The sequence below is a fragment of the Carassius gibelio genome, chromosome B18, assembly GCF_023724105.1.
Source record: "Carassius gibelio isolate Cgi1373 ecotype wild population from Czech Republic chromosome B18, carGib1.2-hapl.c, whole genome shotgun sequence".
Taxonomy (NCBI): Eukaryota; Metazoa; Chordata; class Actinopteri; order Cypriniformes; family Cyprinidae; genus Carassius; species Carassius gibelio.
This window is the reverse complement of record NC_068413.1, coordinates 5,342,128-5,362,238: the sequence shown is the minus strand read 5'-3', so window position 1 is coordinate 5,362,238 and position 20,111 is coordinate 5,342,128. Positions and strand designations below refer to the sequence as shown.

Here is a 20,111-nt window from a genome sequence, read left to right as displayed (position 1 = left end):
CAACTCACACTCACAGCAACCTAAATGTTGGAGGGACGTGGTTAAGGATATTCTGTGCAAGTCATCAAACTGACGTCATCACAGAAGGAATGCCATTCCAGAGCAGAAGCAAATGTTGTTATTTTGATTAAAGATTACCAAGACAAAGTCTTTTTTTTTTGTTGATTAACTTGCATAGATTAATTGTTCACCTTAAGTCTAGCAATGTGTACTAACAAAGCAAATGGAATCAATTTTGATTTCATGAGGACTTTAAGATATAACTTTATGTTTCTAAAGGGTAAGAGCATGATATAAACACAGTTATGCAAACATGTCTATAAAACGGGTTTTAAAACCCCCAAGATGAGGCAGGCGTGCAGGGTTGATGATCGCGCTTTTGCTACAATTTCCCCAAGACTCTGAAATGATCTGCACTTTTATTAGAATGGCTTTGTCTGTGGCCATTTTTAAGTTGTATTCTGGTTTAGCACTCTTTTTCCTTGTCCTATGTTTTGTTGCATGTTATAATGTAGGTTCTTTCCCCCTTCCTCTTGGTTTTACTGATTTTTACTTTTAATTGTTTTATTGCAGTTTTTATTCTGTTGTAAAGCACATTGTTCAACTCTGGTTGTAGTAAATAGTGCTATATAAATAAAATTGCCATTGCCATTAAAAGTTAACACCTTTCATCACCACAGAGTGGACTGCCAAAACCTTGTCTGGAAAATTTCCCATAGCCTAAAGAACCTAGAAGCTTTAATAAAGACTTAATACTAAACTTTAATAAAGCCGAGAATGCCCCATGCCCTTATCTCGGAGACAGTGCCCACAGCAAGTCTAATGAATGCACAGCAACCCAAACAGGAAATGCTGTAATATTGGAAGTTCATGCATCTACTGTGAAAGAGACACCCCAGACATGATAGACCAGCCACAGTACTGCATGAATAACAAAAACTACTGCTGACACCAAAACCGAATCAGGTGTGAAATAGTCTTGCATCACCAAACCTTTGTCATCCTGCTCCTCTTTAGAGCTTGTTTTGGTCAAGAATTGGCAATTGTAAAGCATGTAAAGCAACCAAATACACTTTATTTTGGATTTAAATGGTGAGAAAGAGTCTCACAAATGCGTCTCTCAGATTGTTGCATTCTTCGATACAGAATGACAAAGACCAGATCTCACTGACATTGCCAACAAAGGGGGAAAAGCCCAGAAATGCTGATGACCAAACATTTCAGCAACAGTGTGCATGAAAACGCTCAGAAATAATATTTTTAAAGCAAGATTTGTGGAAGTGGAGGAAAAAAGAATGTGGAGTAATCAAAAAAAAGTTTATGAATACATAATTCTAACTAATCAAAAGAATCACATTTAGACTTTTTCAATCTGCAACTGAAAGTGGCCACAAAGTTAACTGTCAGCCACTGAAATAGAACATCTAAAATATCACAAATTAGCAGTATGCCAAGGCCAAGGACACACACACACACACACACACACTCCCCTTTAAATGAATTCAGACTTTCACACACTGCTAAGGTGTGGTCTAGATGAAGGAAATCTCCACCTCACAGAAAGCTGATGAAAAGGAAGGTAGGTGAAGGGTTAGTGTGAGGGCCCTTTCACTCGATTCCAGCTTTAGTGTGCTGTGAAAACACGCTCCTTTCACTGCTGTAAATATTAGCCTTTTAGATTGACTTAAAATTCCCTGACTGAAAAGGAATATTTGACTAACATTTATAAATCGCATATCTCCGTCGTCAGTTGATTCTAAAACAATGGAGACAGGCCTATTAGCATATGAAGTGTACAAAGACTTCATATTTTCATATTTAACTAATGGATTTCAAAGTCATGAAGTATTTTGTCCTGTACATTTCTGTACACAAGTCAGCTGTCGCATTGGCGTTGATCACTGGAAAGGCGTGTGAATGCACTGCTGAGGCAGATGGATCTGGTTACCCGTTTCCTCTCTCCATTACTCTATGACACTACACTAATGCTTCAAAGGGTTGAACTTTTTTGCAAGGCAGCGGTCGGGTAAACAAATATGACACTGAAATACATTGACGTTCAAAGTACAGCTTATCTAACAAAAGCTGCTGAATTATGGAAAGAAAAATAGTTTGTTTTATTGCAGGGTATGCAGAAATTGACCCTTACAGGACAAATATAATTTTAATTTTTTGCTGACTGTCCTCATGTGGCTTTAAATTCTGTTAGCCCCTGAAAGCAGAGAACCTCGGCATGTATATGATTTCAGAGAACCTCAGCAGCAAAGCTTGGGTTACACTGAATATCATGTGAACCCAGCTGTGTTATGTATCAGTGCGGACTAACCTGTTTAAAGCCCTCATGTAGTTACAACTAGAGATGTGCAGGTATTCTGTAATGCGATACATCACAGTAATGAATATGCCCGATATTGTTATCATGGCCACTTCTAAATACTGAGAATAATTATACATTATTAGTTACTCAGAATTTGGGATGCGTTTTAAGAATACTTTTCCCATCAACTGGTCAAAATGCACAACACTGCTGCTTAAAAGAGTGTGTGCGCACTGATGTAAACAAGCATGCATGGAAGTACAAGGGGGAACATGTGAGAGACTCACTGAAATGAAAGCACATTCACTCTCTGATAGCAGATGGCACTAAACTGCAGAAAATCCAGCCGTTATCCTGGAAACCCAATAAATAAAGCAGCTGGCTACTTTCTAAATAATTTATTCAGATTTGTGGATTTGCTGTGTTGTTCAACACAGTGCCAAATGCTTAAATATTTAGACTAAATATGCTATTCATTTTCATAATTTTTTACATTTTAATCTGGACTAAAACATGCCCTAGATATTGTCTGAAAGCATTTTGATTCTTTATTGTTCGTTCACACTTTACATTGGGGCTTCATAATTTAACATCAGTTAAATTCATTATAACAAACTGCCATTGAAAAAAAAATTCTTCTGAACATTGAAAAATCTTAGATATTCTAATATTTAATAACACATTGTTAAAATCGAAAGTTGCAACTGTGTTATTTAATGAGTTAACATGAACTAAGATGTGTTTTTTAACAAAGATTAATAACTTCGGTAGAAAATGTAGCTAAGGTTAACTAACAAGATCTTATTGTAAAGTGATACCTATGGGTCTTTTGCACATTAATCGGTGTAAAAAGTTTAACTTTGTTTTTGTCAGAATCTGCATACTTTTCCTGTGCTGATGATAGAGGACAAAGCAGTATACGGAATTGATTTAAGTTAAATGGATTATAAAAAACAAAAAACACTGACTTTGAAAATAAATCTAAGATGCAGGGATGTGTAGAACTTTGAAAACAACAGCAGTTAAAATCATGAAGTCTGCAGAGATTTTTATGGAATTCTGTGGATTGTATTCAGGACTGGCTCCATGCCGAGAAGGAAGCATGACCATGTGCACGGAACTACAACCATCCAAATATTCTGAAACATGGGGTTTAATTCTACGGAGATCATTTTGTGGAGGATATTGCAGCACTTTTTGGCACTAGCCTAATGATGAATCAATAAGTCATTTATGATTAAAAAAATATATAATAAAAAAAAACCAAACTGACCAAACTGTAAATGCTTACAATCAAATATTTATCCATAATTATAACTTCTAATACAGCTTGGTGAAGAAGCTGGATTCATTCATAAAAATAATCCTTAAATACTCAAGATTGCAACAAACCAACACTAAAAAGCTTGTTCCTCACAGCACTGACTCATGGGAAGATAAAGAGCCAGGTTACATAATGGTGCAATGCCTTATAGCCATGTTAAAGCTACAGTATAACATAATATGAACAATCCTAAAAAGAAGCTGCAATAACTGAATGCAGGTCTAAATCCAATGCCTCTTTTCACAGAGGAAACGCCTCACATTTCTGCCATGGTTTGACCTGTCTGCCACTAGAGGTATATTAAATTTCAGACAGCAATCTGTCCCTCATCACTCAGCAATGTTGTGTTAGTGATATAACTGCTATGAATATGCACTGAACTTTGTATGACATGAGAAAAACAGAAGATAAGCATAATGGACATGCACAATGGACATAATGGACAACATGACATACGGAAACAATAAATCACAAATACATTCTACTTTACAGCAAAAAGACCTGCATAAATAACCAATCAGATAAATATACAATCCACCTTCACTCGCCTGTGACTGTGTACACAAGAGGGAATCCAAACAGACCGTTTCAATTCAAAGCACACTTTCTAAAACACACACCACACAGAGAGCATTTTTAACTTTATGGAAAGGTTATGTGACACTCTGGGCTAAATATAGACCACATTACATGTCTGAATGGACTAAAGCTCTCTCCACACTTTTCTTCCTGTGGGGACCTCATATATTTACTGTATGCTTCCTGTTTGGAGACGTGGGAGATTTTTTTTAGATTGTAAAGCAAGGGCTTTAAACTACGAGGACTTGAGACTTTTACTTAAATTACATAAGAGAGGGGAATACTATAATGATACTACAGTTGCATGTCCATTCTGTGTGTTAGTTAGGGGTTAATACGGTTTCATACAGGGCCCACGCGTCTTTTAAATGCCCGTTACTTTTCCATAATTTCGTGGTTATATTTTAAGGTACTAGCCAGCCAGTGAGACATAAAGCTCATCTCATATCTCAAGATATTCAAAAATAAATAAATAAATAGCAACCTTATTGTGTTAGATGACAACTCCTAATGTATCGCCCATTCATTTGTCTCATAGAAAGAACCTGCACATCTATTTCAAATCTTTTACTCTTTGTTTGGCTTTGTTTGACCTTGAGAGTGAAGGGGGATTCCTTTAGCAGCACATAAAACATCAGGCTGTGCCGTTTATCAAGCAGATGTGATGTCTCCTCCTCCTACGATGCCTTTCCCTCCAGACAATCAGGTGAGACGGAGTGCTGTTGCCATGGAAACATCAGCAAAGGAGCATGACATCATTACACACACACACACACACGCTGTAATGAAGGAGGAGGGGCTCCAAGTCAACAGAGCCGCATGTGGGCAGGTAAACAAATCAAACTGATGTAGGTGAGGCAAACTAGGCCATTATCCACCTGAAATATCTGCTTTTCCTTTCTTCTTTTAAAAGAATGGCAACAGCTGTGAATCTCCTGATTTAAGAATTAGCCAATCCTTTCAAATTGAGTTACAAAAATGACTGTGTTAATAATATTGCCCATAATTACCATCTGAACACTATCCACTACAGCTCAGTGACTGAGTAGAATAGTTTGATTCATTCTTTGAGTATCATCTGTGCTTTGAATCTTTGGGCATTGCCATTTGAATTACAAGTTTGAGTTTGTCAGGCCAAGCAAACAACAAATGCTAAATATAATGTATCTATAACATAATGTTGCTAAAACAAATATAAACTCCGCTTTAAAATGCAATAACTAGAGAAAACTCAATTCATAAAAACAATGACATTAAATATTTAAGAAATCTGCAATACAGAGTTTGAGAAAAAAAATAAAATAATAAAAGATAGGCTAATAAAACAAATCTGTACTTTTTCCTGTGATACAAAAATAAATTTTGGAGCTTGATCTATCATTATATGGAAAAGAAAGAAATTCTGCTGTTATGTGTAACAGAAAAAAATAGCAGCGGGGTTTAGATTGACATGACAGATTTTTAATTGTTCCTTTAAACAAATCAAATATGTTTGTCTATGCCACAGATCATGGAGTACACAGACTTATGCTCTGTCATCAATCAGCTTTCCACAGTTTATCATGTTCCATACCAGCAAGAACATCATTAAAAGGTCACGGCTCACAAACACAGACTGTCCCACAAACAGAGACACACACTTCATTAAGAAAATATGCCACCACAGAAATGTGTGCCAAGAAAACAGATGCTTTTTCATGAGACCTAACTGAAAAATTCTAAGTTTGTTTTCTAGAGTGATTACATTTTAAAGACAAATATATGCAGATTTTGACCCAGTTATTTGGGAGTCATCTCATGTCTACACAATGAATCAGAGCATCTATGGGATGCCCTGTAAAAAAAGCAGTTTTATGTTTGCAGAGATCCAGAACAATACAAATTTGTTCTCACCACTTTTAAAAAAATCTACCTTTTTCACAAGTTTCATTAAAATTAAATGAGAGTGGTGTGCAGGTGATCATTGTAATTTAGGAATAGCATCACACTGGTGTTTGACACTCGTGTTCGTGATCTTTATCAATCTATTAAATTAAAGTGCTTTGTCATGTTGGTGGTGGCATCTCTCCTGTAACATGTTTAGCTTATCACAGATATATTATACTTCGATTTTTTGGCTTCTGATCGCAAGTGTACCCAAGCTTTGGAGCACTTAGATTAGCGAGAAAGGTCCTGGCAGATCAGTAGATCAGGTCCCAACAGATGAAGAAAAAAAGCGTACACAGGAATCGACAGGCAGAATCGGAAATTAATTTTACAACAAGAATCCGATTCCTGACCTATCCGATTCTGGAATTGAAACCAATTTTCGATTCCCAACCCTAGTTGATCCATATAAAGAAAGAGTGCATCCCAACCAAGATACTGAACAAATACAAATAATTTTGCATAAAGTTTTCTTAAAAAAATATAATAATAATAATAATAATAATAATAATAATAAAATAATACACTTTTGCAACACACAGATTACCACACACACACGGCACATTACAATTAAACAGCAATCTTTGCTAAACTTGTGCAGATTGCTAGAATTCCAGATGGTTTGACCAACAACCACAAATTACACAATAAATTTCAAGGCAAAGGAAACAGTGATTATTATTTCCCCACTGCTCCATGCTGCTTTTAGGCTTAATAATGCAGCAGTTATTTTAGTGCGCCAACTGTTTGGAAAGAAGCATATCATCCAAAATTGTATATCTTATCTAAAACTTTAATATTGGAAATTATGGGGCATGCTCAGCCAGGTGCAAAGATGTTTAATGCCCTGGTAAAAATTTGAAAATTATGATTCCGTGTTGTTCATAACTAAAGAATTACATTCATGAAATGGAAAACATTTGTATGATGCAGAGAGCAACAGAACTTCTGTTTAAGACTCTATAAGCTCTGCAATGTAATTTGACCACAATAAAACAAGTTTACTCTGTCTGTTAGGTTTCATAGGCACACCTTTCAGACTGAAACCGGCTGAGGAAACAGCCACGTGTCATCCTGCATACCATCTCCCACTACAGCAAAGTAAACAGATGCAGTAGTAACTGTAATACATGACTGTGCACAGAAAAAGACAGGACTGTAATCCAGTGAATGATCTAATCCCACGCGCTGAGGGTGGGGTTAACTCCGACTCGCAGGGTAAACAAGCCTCCAGACAGCAGGGCCGTGACAGTCGTGACTGACCCAGACCTGCCAAAGCTTTGGATTTTACCTGCGTTAATGATATATACCGCCAAACTGCTACGATCACGGATTACATGGGAAAGTTAGACTTCTTAAAGGAACCATTCACCCAAAACTCAATTATGTCATTATCATTTACTCGATCTCATTTGGATTTAAAACTGTGTGACTTTCTTTTGTGCAACACAAAAGGAAACTGTTATTACTGTTATGGTAGTTACAATGAATAGGGACTGGAGCTGTCAAGCACCCCAAAATTTATTATTTAATATTTTAAACATACATAACATATAATTTAACTAGATTTAAAATTAACTACTTAAATATGACATGAGGATGAGTATAGAATGATTGATTTGTTTTTCATTTTAGTGTAAATTATTTTAACCAAAGAGTTAAAGGTAATAAAAATTTTATATACAGTACTTCATTCAAACAAATAAAATAAACCTGAAAACACTGAGAAATCAAAATTAACTTGTTTTAATTAGCTTTCAGACTTACAACTTCTCTCACTTTATCATTGTGACATTATGGAAGAAATAAAATAACAGACATACCAACAAGCTTGTTAGGCAGAGACTACACATATTTAATTGATAACAGTATAGTAACCAGTGTAATTTGGTGCACATACAAAATTTTCCAAGGGAATACAGAGATTCATTTTTGCAGCTAATATTATATTTTTTGAATCCATTTTGTTGTTTGAACAGCCATAGAGACAAATAATCTTAGAGGATGTAAACAGCCCTGAGTAGCTCTAACCTAAGAGTTTCCATCTCACAATTATGTATAATAATTATTGTAATCATGATGCATCTGCAATCACCACCTTAATTCCACACTGCTCAATGTGTACCACACTACATCCAGAGTCCATTAGAAGGAACTGTACTAGTTTGACAGCTAATCTACAGCAAACACAGGCAGAAGCAGGGGTGGGCGCCATACCAGTATGAAAGTGACTACCGGTGTTATGTTGTTCTATGATACGGATTTTGCTATAGTGTGGATACGGTTATATATTCATGAATTAAAATTTTGCATTTATAAAGCTTTATTATATTTGGTATGCTTTGCAAATGACTACGGCATTAGTAATCAAATACATAGAGCATCGTAACAGACCAAATTAATAGAGTTCTCTACTGTTGATTCAGCACAACACGACAAATCCATGACAGTAAACTGATGCCCCTTTCTATTTCTGACAAACTCCAGCGCTCTGACACAAAGACCAATTTCAAATATTCAAATATTTCCTCAAAAAAAATATTAAGCAGCACAAATGTTTACTACATTTATGATTGCAGGCTTATGTCCAATCCCTCACTTTTTCTAGCGATAGGCAAAAAAAAATTTAAAATAAAATTTTCTCTTCTCATATTGCAATATAATACTGATATCGCCTGGTTCTGGACAGTGTAAAGTAAAATATTGTGATGTCAATTTTATCTCATATCGCTCACCCCTAGGCAAAAGCTGCCCCCCCCAAAAAAAATCAGAAATCCAAACAGAGACATTCTACACCAGGTGTGCCCAACCCTAGTCCTGTTCAGCTCCAACCCTCATCAAACACACCTGTCTGTAATTATCAAGAGCTCCTTCAGATTGTAATTAGTTGGTTCAGTTGTGTTTGATCAGGGTTGGAGCTGAACTCTGCAGGACGGTAGATCTCCAGAAAAAGGGTTGGGCACCCCTGTTCTAAACATTCCCATATCTTGCATACAGGTTCATTCAATATTTGGCTACAATTCATTATACATTTGACTACGAGAGAATGCATACGATAGTACTTTCTCTGCAAAAATATCTAACAAATCATAACCCATTCAAAACAAGTTCCATCTTTGGGTCTAAGGCTGGGCATACACTGTGCAATTTTCATCCGATTTTGAGCAGAATTTTGACTCGTGCGACTCTTTTTCGGATCAGGCTGATTTTCAGCATTTTCATGCGTCGTTTGTCGTGCAGTGTTTGTGCAGTGTACAAGGGGAAACGAGAGGCAATTAACCTCTCCCGATCAGCAATCGGTTGGTCGGATGGATTTCTGACATGTCAGAAATTTTGGTCGCCTCTCATGAGGTAATCGCACTATTGAAGCAGGCCTACGAACCGATTTTCCGCGTTTCCCTCACTGCGCATGCGCGAAACCATAAACAAAACCATGGTGACACGCCGTGTAGTGTGGACTGAAGTGATGGAGGGAAAACTTGTGGAGTTATGGCAAAGAAAAATAAAAAAAGAGTGAAGAAAATGCCTGCTTACCTCCAGTTCACTTTGCAAAATGGATAAACCATATTGGCCACGGCCTTCGAGCCACCTGCGCATCTAGATATGCCTATGCCCTTTTTTTGCACGTTTCAGCACACAGAATTGCGCATATCACCAAAGCAGTGCGTTTATTCCGGGAAAGCATGTTTATTCAGAAAACGCCACAAACATCTGGGTTCTGAAGCATCCTACGTGTTGATTCGGTTGATTCCACACGTATAGTGTGAGAAGTCAAATCGCAACTCGACGATCGGACCGTACAGTGAGCGCATAAAAATTGTGAGCTTTGGCTTTACATCGCATGCAATCTATTCGTACAGTGTGAGTTGGTACCTTGCCAAAATAGCACAGTGTATGCCCGCCTTAAAATGTGGGCTATTACAAGAGAATACGTTTTTAATTCTGAAAAATAACAACATGGAAACATGACTGCAATAAAAATAAGGAGCTCATGAGTAATTCCAAAAAAGTTTATTTTTGACCAAGCTTCTGCAGTCTGAAACCTTTCCTGCTTCGACATGCATGTTACTCCAACATTTGTGATCTCTCACCACCTTTAATTTCGCCAAGGGGGCGAGGATACATTTCTCCTGAAGTCCTGGTTGAGGACTGACCTCCATGGTCCAAGTGGGAAACAAAAAATGCAAAACTGGTCTTAAGTCAGGAACTTGCACCAACCAAGCAGATGAAAAGGGTGGACCCAAAGTGTGAATGGAATACAAAATGATCTTCAATAGGCCTGTAACCCAAAACTTTCACACTTCAATAGACTTTCATATAACTAAAGGTGACCGGTGAAATAAAAGCTTCTTTCGTGGAGTCAAGGATACTGCAAAAATAAAAAAATAATGGAAATTGATCTTAAAAGGAAGACTCACTACTACTACTACTATCCCAAAAGCACTCATGAAATCAAATCAAACCTGAAACAGATAGCACCTGTGATGTTAAAGCAGTAACATTTCCCATAACTCAAAAGGAAGAAGGCTCCAAGAAAAAAAAAAAAAAAAAAAAATTATATATATATATATATATATATATACACACACTTCTATATTAGTTATATACACACACACACGCTTTGAGATAAGAAGTAAATATTAAACGATACTCATTAAGATAACTGCAAGCCAAAAGTAAGTCTAAATATAATACCACTTTGTATATCTGGCATAACATTACAGTTGAATTATGGGAGCTTAAATGGGATTTTATTTTAGAAAAAAAAGCACTTGATATTATGAAAACACAGTACAGTTATTCAGAGAAAATTAAACTTCAGTCCAAAAAGACTTTTACTAAAACTAAGCTTCAAATGTGGCTCGCTCTGAATTTCCAGCTTTCAAACGCCAGACATCCAGAACATCACAGTTCCAATTAAAACATATCCAATATTGATATTAAGTGTGACAAGAATATATATACATAAAAAAGTATGAGACATTATTCTATTAAAGCGGACTCAACAAATCCAGCAAATCAAAACAAACTCCTCCAAGCAAGAGTTCCACAGCAAAAATATAGTGGCAAAGAAAGCGAAGCCTGTAGCCAAAACCAATATCACTGGGTCATGAAGGAAATCACCATTGTGTCTCTCTGGATTCTTCCAAATAAACAGCATGTGTGGAGACGGTCGCTTAAGAGGTGTGGATGAGGAGGCGGCAGAGAGAGGAAGGAAGATTCCTTTGCCAGTCGTTAGAAGTGAATGTGGGCTGAGTGTTGCGGCACCCTGGCACTGTAACATCTTATCTGAGTGAGACACGCAGGCATGCTGAGGAATAGACTGGCCTAGAGTTTGTCCACCTATTCTCTGTTTTTAAGATAAGGGCAAAACAGGTTCACTGGGAACTTTAAAAACAGTCAGTTCAAACAAAAATTAAACTTGTGTCATTGTTTTCTCACACTAAAGTCATTCCAAACCCTGTTTGATGAACTTCCTTCAACAGAACACCAGAAATATGCCCTTGGAGTTTTTGCAGAACAGCAAAGTGTCTGCCATGGTATACTTTGCATCAATTCTGACATTTTTTTTCTGGTGAAGTCAAATCAGACTTTTTTTTTTTTCTCTAGCTTATATCTTGCAGTTTCAATTTATAAATTCCACTGCTGTCAAACTATTGTGTGTATGTGTGTTACTGTTTATTTATTATGTACATATAAATACACACACATGCATGTATATTTAAGAAAAATTTCATATTAAATATATTTATATACAAAATAAATTATTAATATACATGTACATACATTTTTCAATTCTGACTTTTTTCTTTGGAATTCAAACATTTCAGAGTTTCTCGCAATTTGGTTTTCGGTTATCGCCATGGAATAAAAAATAAAATAAAAAAGTGAGGTAATGCCAACATTTTCTCTCACAATTCTGACTTTTTTTACATTTTGAGATTCTGAATTTGCAGTCACCTTAATTTTTTATTCTATGGTGGAAACAAGCTTCCACTGAAAAGCGCAAGCTGGACAAAGATTATAACTTTCAGAGTTCCATGAAAGTAAATGTCACATGGGCTTTGAAAGACAAGTTTGAGAAAATTGTGCCAATTTTCTAGGTGAGCTAGTAAGGCAAACAAAAGGAACAAGTGAAACTTGAGGCTGAGCTGGTAAATAAGCTAATTTAATATAATGTTAGCATTTGTGAACCACTTGAGACCTAATGCAGTGTATAGACAATAAATAGCCAGAAGAGCTAATGTCCTGTCCTGAATATGCTGTGTGTACATGCATACATTACATCATCTTTCCTAATCTTATTCTAACAGCATCAGATTTCTACTCTGATCTCAGAGAGTTCTGCAGATTGAGGAAGAGAGTTTATGCAAAGGCTTTTAGGGAGTAATCATGTGCTAGTTGGCAGAATCAGCTGACAAACTTTGTTTGACCTCAATGCAGTACAGTACAGCATAGTAGGATGACGTCATCTAAAACACGCTTTTATGGATTAAAAGAGTGTAGATTAAAGTGGCTGTGTTTAAACTTTGCACCACAAGCACCACCAAACAAAACTGAAAAAAAAAACAAGGATTATTTCCAAACAGGTTTCCCAATTACTGCCACGGACTGGACAGACAGAGTTTAGCCCAAACCCAAGCCATTGATTGAGAATAATTGCTATGTGGAGCGGGTCTGGATTTTAATAATAAAAATAATAATAATAAAAAAGTTAAAGAAAAATGAAAGGTTCCTTGAAACCAAAAAAGACTTTGATGACACTGATTGATTATCATTGGCTCAGAGGTCTTTTGAAAAACACAACCACACATTACTCATTCCTGGACAAACATCCTTTTCACATAAATCTGATATTTCAATAGAAACTACATTATTTTGTTATCTAGTTCGCAAAGGTTTTTGCTCATATCACAAGCATAAAGCAAAAAGCTGCCATTTCCCATGATTCCAGCAGTACGCAGGCAAACATCTTCAAACTGCACTCAAGCGGTCACAGGAAACCACGCCGGACTAACATCTCTGGCATCTTACGTGACTCATTAGATTCCAGCGATGTTCAAAAGTCCACAGACACCGTGGGCAGCAAACTAGAGGAAGTGCTTATACAGTCTTCCTAATTTAAAACCAGTTTAATGAAATAATCTACTGCATAGCAGCTGCAGAGGCTGTTCTTTCCATTAGAGGTCCAAGAGCCCCCGTCAATCTGAAGACAACCACTTCCATCTTCCCTTTGCACCCATATGCATATAAAAAGTACATCAAGGGGTGTGTGCTACGTGATCCACTTTTTCCCTAAAAAGTGATAAGATTTGCACAAAGCTAGATATCAATTCGTATCTCTGATACCACATATAAATCAAAACGTTAAGAAAATATGCCTGATCAGTCTAGCCATTATTCTACTTTCCAGAATAATCATAGCATAATCACAACTTCACAAATCGAAATCTTTAAAAGGACAAAATAAAAAAAAAGTTACAATTAAATTAAGCACAAATGCTGTATGTTAAGATCAACCTTTATTGCTTTTTAGATAGATAGATAGATAGATAGATAGATAGATAGATAGATAGATAATACACAGATTACACATAAATTCCCTTTTTAAATTAGTGCAGCTCCCTAAACAATAGGTCTATAGCCGAAAGTTGTAGACGTCTCCTTTTAAGGCCAACTCAGAGCCCACAGCATGATCTGCCAGCCTGCAAAGGAGAACTCTGATGTCAATAAATCATGCTTGACCTCTATAAAGGCAATCTATTGGGTCTTCTTATTGATAAATGTTACCTAAATTTAATTTAACTGGTCACAGTTGAGTAGATCTAGCTCAGTCTTTTCATGTCTGTCCTAGGTCAAAAAAACAAACAGCCTCTCTCTCCCACTGTTTGCTGCAGTTAGAAAGTCAAACATCTAATCTAATCTAAGCCTGGTGTAGATGCCAAAATAATCAGCTGGGTTTGAGCTGAGTCAGCAAAAGAGTCTTCTCGCTCTGGTTTTTCACTGACCTGACCGTGAACAAAGACGCAAGGATGGTTAATGTTAAAAAAGCATCCATCAGTGCATTTGCTACTTTAAGGTAACTACTTCTCAATAATATTAAGAAATTATAACGTTAACATAAGACAATCCATACTGAAATACCAGTCAATCAAAAGAACTAACTTTTTTTACTGACTGCATGTAAACAGCATGCATCAGTGTTATATATCAACATAAAACAAATATAAATAAAAAAAGTAGTTAGTCTTCATGTAATGGGAAAAAGTGGGTCAGCAAGACAGACGTCAGATTATAGAGTCTCAAATCATTGTCAAGTTTTGCATTATCTCATGATTGGTCATGGGCAAACATCACAGCATGATGAGGTTTTCAGAAGCACAGGTGATGCTGCAATAAACTTAACTATCAGGTTAGTTCAGTGAGGACACAACACATTTCTCCTGCATGGAATCCTGCATGGAATGCAGCACTCTAAACAAACACATGCATAATTCACCAAATATCACATTTCACATTTTGCACACAGGCAGTATACCACCATTTGTTTGCGCCATTTTTTTATTTTATATTTTGGTTACACTAACAAGCATTATACAAATTAATTTATATGTACGGTCTGACATAGTTAAACATGCGAGTAAATCAAGACATCTAAACGTGAACTGCTTCTTCAATATGAATGTTAATATGTGTTAGGGCTAGGTTCTTCTAAATTACTTCGTTGTTATGAGATTAATCATGACTGAACTGGGATACACGCTAATAAACAAAAGCTAATCGAAAACAATTAAACCACAATGACGTAAAAACTAATGAATCGGTTTTTGACCCGGTTCTTTAAAACGAACTGTTCAAAAGAACCGGTTCGCTGAAATGAGTCGGACTTCACGCCATCAGTCAGCAAAAGAAGCCGTTTCTAATAAACTATCACCGCAGTCGGTGCTTAACTTACCTTTATTTCATGGATCCAATAATAAACAAGAATACGCTTTTGCCTGTGCACTTCCCAAGAACGAATTTTAAAGCAGTGACATTATTTATCATTCCACGTGTCAGTCTTGAAGTCGTTCCCAAAACACCATTCCAGCGCCAAACATTTTAACCGAAATACGCGTGCACTAAATCGGTCCGCCTGTGTGTCCGTTCATACTGCAGCAGCAGAAAGGCGCGCGCGAGAGACGGAGGATCCCAAACTATGGAGCTGCAGAGGGGGAGGAAACAAATCCAACCTTAATATTGCTCTCACGAGAAAACAGTCACGTATCAGATGATAACAGTCCACGATGCAATAAAGTATCACTTTCAGTCGATGTTGAATTTATTCCTCTGCATTTCACCGTAAGAGCACGACAGTTGAGAAAGTACACTTCTTGGCTTTACCCCCCTACTCCTGGCAGCAATGGGCGGAACAGAACCACAGTTTAATCTGATTGGCTTTCTCAAATGACGTCACCAGGCAAGGTCGTTCACAGGTTTAAACATTATTTGGGACTCCTCATTTCTGTTTAGGTAGTGTTTGTTCTCTCTTTATTTCTGTCATTTGTTTTAGGATCAATAGTACCTAATTTTTCATTATTCATAATTTATTAATACTTAATTATTTATGACAGGGGTGTCAAACTCAATTCTTGGAGGGCTGGAGCCCTGTAGAGTTTTGTTCCAACCCTGCTCCAAACACAAAATTTACTATGAAGTTTTTTACCATTGAGTTTGACACCCCTGATTTATGACAAACAATATATTATTTATTTAAAGTTTTCTGCTGTTTTTGTTTAAATTTTAGTTTTCACCACAGGTTAATTTAACTAAAATCACCATGCTTCCCAATCCTTACAGTTGATTAACTCACAGTTAATTATGGCAATTGTTTTGCATTCGCAAGTGTTCTGAAAAGGCATGTTTAAAAGTGCAAAATAGGCATTGCTGAATTAAATGTGCAGAATGTGTGTGTATTTCCAGAACAGAAATCTGATCAATGGATAGAGACAAGTTTAGAATTCTTAACTTTAAACCAGTGATCCTCAAATCTGGCTCGCGAGATCCACTTTCCTGCAGAGTTTAGCTTCAACCCTAATCAAACACACCTGATTTGAGCCAGATTTGAGGATCACTGCTTTAAACTAACATTCAAGGTTTTACAGAGGGCATTTTGGATCTCATTTTATCATTTCATAAATCTGTCCAGAAAAAAAAAAGTTTTCTCAGTGATAAAATGTTTCATGAATCAGGGGATTGATATATGAACATATGCCCTACTGCAACAGTACAGTGTGTTATTCAGCAAAGCATGCTCTATTTGGGCAAGGACAGCCACTGTCGTCTTTTACAGTTTTAACAGCGGTTATGTCCTGTGATTTTGCCCAGTATTATGGAGTTATAAATGCCAGCTGGTTGAGAAAATTCAGTGTCCCTTCATCCAACAACCAGTCTATGAAAATGACAAAGGCTTGGTTCCTTGATGGTTTTCTAAACCAAATAGAGGCCCAGAAAAGGCGAGGACATCTTATAAAAGTTGTATTTATTTTTCCGACAGACTTAAAGCGAGTTGGATTCATTGTGTTGACAGGCCTCAAGCAAAGATCTGGAACTCACAAAAAAATAAACATACTGCAGTAGGACTTGTTTTTCTTTCAAAGAACCCCAAAATGCCAGATGATTTTAGAAAAGACTGTTGGGAAATCATGGCTCACAGGATGCAACTGAAGCAAACAAATGTTATGAACATATTTTGCTCCGCAAGGACCTCTATAAAACAGAAAACAAAACTTTTATGAATATGCCCCCTAATGAAATGACAGAAGGGAATAGTGAATGTTCTTAAACATGACTAAAAGGACAAAGACAAGGATAGCATTATAAAAATATCCACTTATCTGTTGATGTACAACTGTTTGAGGTGTTTCTAAGTATGCGATTGTATAGCTATAAATGGAAAACACTGTTCCTCTCTTTGAGTGCTGAGTTCTTATAATACTATCAGCTCTTAACACCAACACTCACTGAACACCCACTTAAAAAGCACATTGAGCACTGATTGCAGAGCCTTAAAGGTGAAGGGTGTAACTTTTTTTATATAATGTCTATTTTAAATTGCACATTCAATCTGCCATTATGTTTTAATTGAAAGATAGGATTCAGGCTATGAAAATCAGTAACACAAAACTGATCTGTAAGCCAAAACTACTCCCCGAGGTTATGTGCCATAATTTATTTCTTTCTTTCTGCATATATTCCAGTGCAGATGGTTTAAGTTTATCTCTCTATGTTGAGCAAAAACATCAACCAGAGCTTTATCCTGCCTCTGTACTGCAACGCTAAATCTGCCATCCATCAACAGAAGCTGTACTGGAGTAATGATGCTGAAAACTCAACAATTCAATTTTCATCACAGGAATACATTTCATCTGATAATCTATTCATTATTGATTATAATCTAATCTATTGTTTTTATCAAATATTTTTATCAAATAAATGCAGCCTTGGTGAGGATAAGAGATATCTTTAACAAAAAAACAAAAAAACATTTGCATTCTGTACATACAGTACATTTACCATCTCCATAATATATTAGTCCTGTTCACAAATCTGAAGCCGCCCACCTTCAATTCACATTCATATTAACAGTTTCTAACTCCAAAGTAATAGATTTACAATCATACTTAAATTGTCTCAACTAAATTGAAGTATACCTTCTTTTCTAGATTGATTTAAAGAGTGCTCCCAGATCCTGGCCAGATTTCATGGCTTAACTAATGTGAAAAGAACATTCTTCGGGAGTGAAGTCAGTTGGAAAGATAGCATCATTTTCTCTAGATTCCTTAGCACATTCCTGTGGTGCTCCTCAAAAATGCATTACACTACAGGTTTTCGACTAGATTTTATTTAGGACATTGCTGTGTGTTTACTAGGGTGTTCTGAGGGGCTGCTTACTTACTGGCCCAAGTCGAAACAATCTTAGTCTCTTAACCCTGTTTCAGTGTAAGTCTGAGTGTAAGAAATTCATATCTACTGCACAAACAATGCAGAGACTCATTACGTTTCAAAATTATCAAATGAAGTTAGTCCCAAATCCCAAACCGAAAGGATGAGTATTAGTAATAATGATCCTTTCGTCAGCACAAATTAGGTCATTATTGCTCGTAGGGATAATTTGAGGACTTTCAACCTAAAATCTAAATGAATTATTTCTAAGTTATTAGACACATAATTCATCTCATGACTCGATGACAGTCTACACCTGTTTGGTGTTACGCAAAGAAAATAATTTATGGTAGAGAATCCAAACACTGCATTCCACAAAGAAATGCCTGTGTTCCTGTAAAACAAAGAAGCCCAACAAAACAAAGGCTGTCTTTAAAGATGAAACGATGGACCAACAGCAAGATTTACAGATGCAACATTCTTTATGTGATTTACTGAGGAGGACAAAACAAACACTTCTAATGAAAAGTCAATAGAACAGGACATCAAACATTACGGTTACTGTTATCAATCATATCCCGTTACATTACTATGATAAAGTAGCATTTGAAACCATTGAGGTCTACAACAAGCAATATCAAGATCGGATGATTCCAATAGTTTGTCATTGTATTAGTAATTTGATATAAACTATTAAAATGAATTATCATAAAATTAATAGCAGAAAAATTTATTAGTAATTTAAAAAGAAATGTTTATGCTTTGACATTGTGTTTTTTGTTTGTAGAAGTTATTGTCAGCTCTATTAAGAGTTAGCAGAAATTATTCCATAAAAAACATTTGTCAGTATATTACAGATACTTATTGCAAAATTACATAAAATGCAAATGATTTACAAAGATTAGCACAATTAACTAATTTATGCATTGATCATACAGACATTCATTTGTTGTAATATGCCTTCTGTTTTTATTGGATTATGTACCTATACCCCATATCCTGTTTACCTAAATGCAATATAATATCTTATGTTTCATTCTTCATGTTTTTATAATCAGATTATCCTCCACTCTCCTCCAATCAGAGTCTTCTACTGATAACGAGATCTCTCTGCATTATAATAACATTGAATCCTCCTCCAGCACCACAAGGACGTTCCACTTATGGATGCTCTACAGCAGAACAGGGCGACCCAGAATCCTGCTTGTATTTGGCACAGTAGGTTTGCTAATTAAACAGCGCACACAAGGCCCAGTTCCTCCATCACAACCGTACAAAACAGAGAGGCGTATAAAAAGCTAATGGGAAGCATGCATCCCACTGAGACTTCATCCCAGGTTATGAAAACGTAGTCGCAGGGATCCACCCATAATATTCTCTAATAGTCTCTCTGACAATCATCTTTATTTGCAGCCCTGTTTAACTAGCATAGCACACTAGCACATGCAGCATCTCATATTTAAATATATATGTAATGATGTCATCCACCACAACAAAGCAGCCAGTAAGGATTCCTCTTATTTATTCACCAGCACGCACACTAAGCAGTACGCAGTCAAAGCAAAGAAGCCAAGTGAACGGCACTTACTGTGATCTCTGACAGCTGCTGGGAAGAGTGTGTTTAATTTGGGGTTTTTCTTTCTCTCTTCCTCCTCTTCTCATAACAGCAAGATACAGGCTGGACCAGTGCTGGTTGCTTTGGTTACTAGAAGGGGAATGTGTCACATGACCAGGAGGGAAAGCAAAAGCAGGCGGTGGCCCCTCCTCCCTACAATGTCACTGGTTTACAAAGAAAATCCTCCCTGTGAAGACACAATGGGCGTTTTGAGGTGGGTGTGGTGATCTGAGGGAAGGCAGGGGTTAAGCACGCCTTACGTGTATGAAATGTACCAGCAGCAGACTGCCAGGATACAGAAATAACACACAACAAGACGGCCAGGCATTCCTGCACCCTCCCAAGTGCGGCAGCTTGACCCGCTGGCCATGAGCAGGCACTCATGCCGAGGGAGGTTATTTAAATCACTACAGACACTGGACAGA

The 20,111-nt window shown here is 36.7% G+C and overlaps 1 protein-coding gene across 10 annotated transcripts in view; it reads right to left on the bottom strand.

Annotated features, from left to right (window-relative positions):
- Positions 1-15,529, bottom strand: part of LOC127977121 (protein-methionine sulfoxide oxidase mical3a) — a 65,816-nt gene extending 50,287 nt beyond the window's left edge. For all 10 annotated transcript variants that reach the window (XM_052581818.1, XM_052581809.1, XM_052581811.1 and 7 more), the window contains exon 1: positions 15,103-15,529. The gene's annotated coding sequence lies outside the window, so the exon portion shown is untranslated. The remainder of the gene's footprint in view (positions 1-15,102) is intronic.
- Between the last annotated feature and the right edge of the window lie 4,582 nt (positions 15,530-20,111).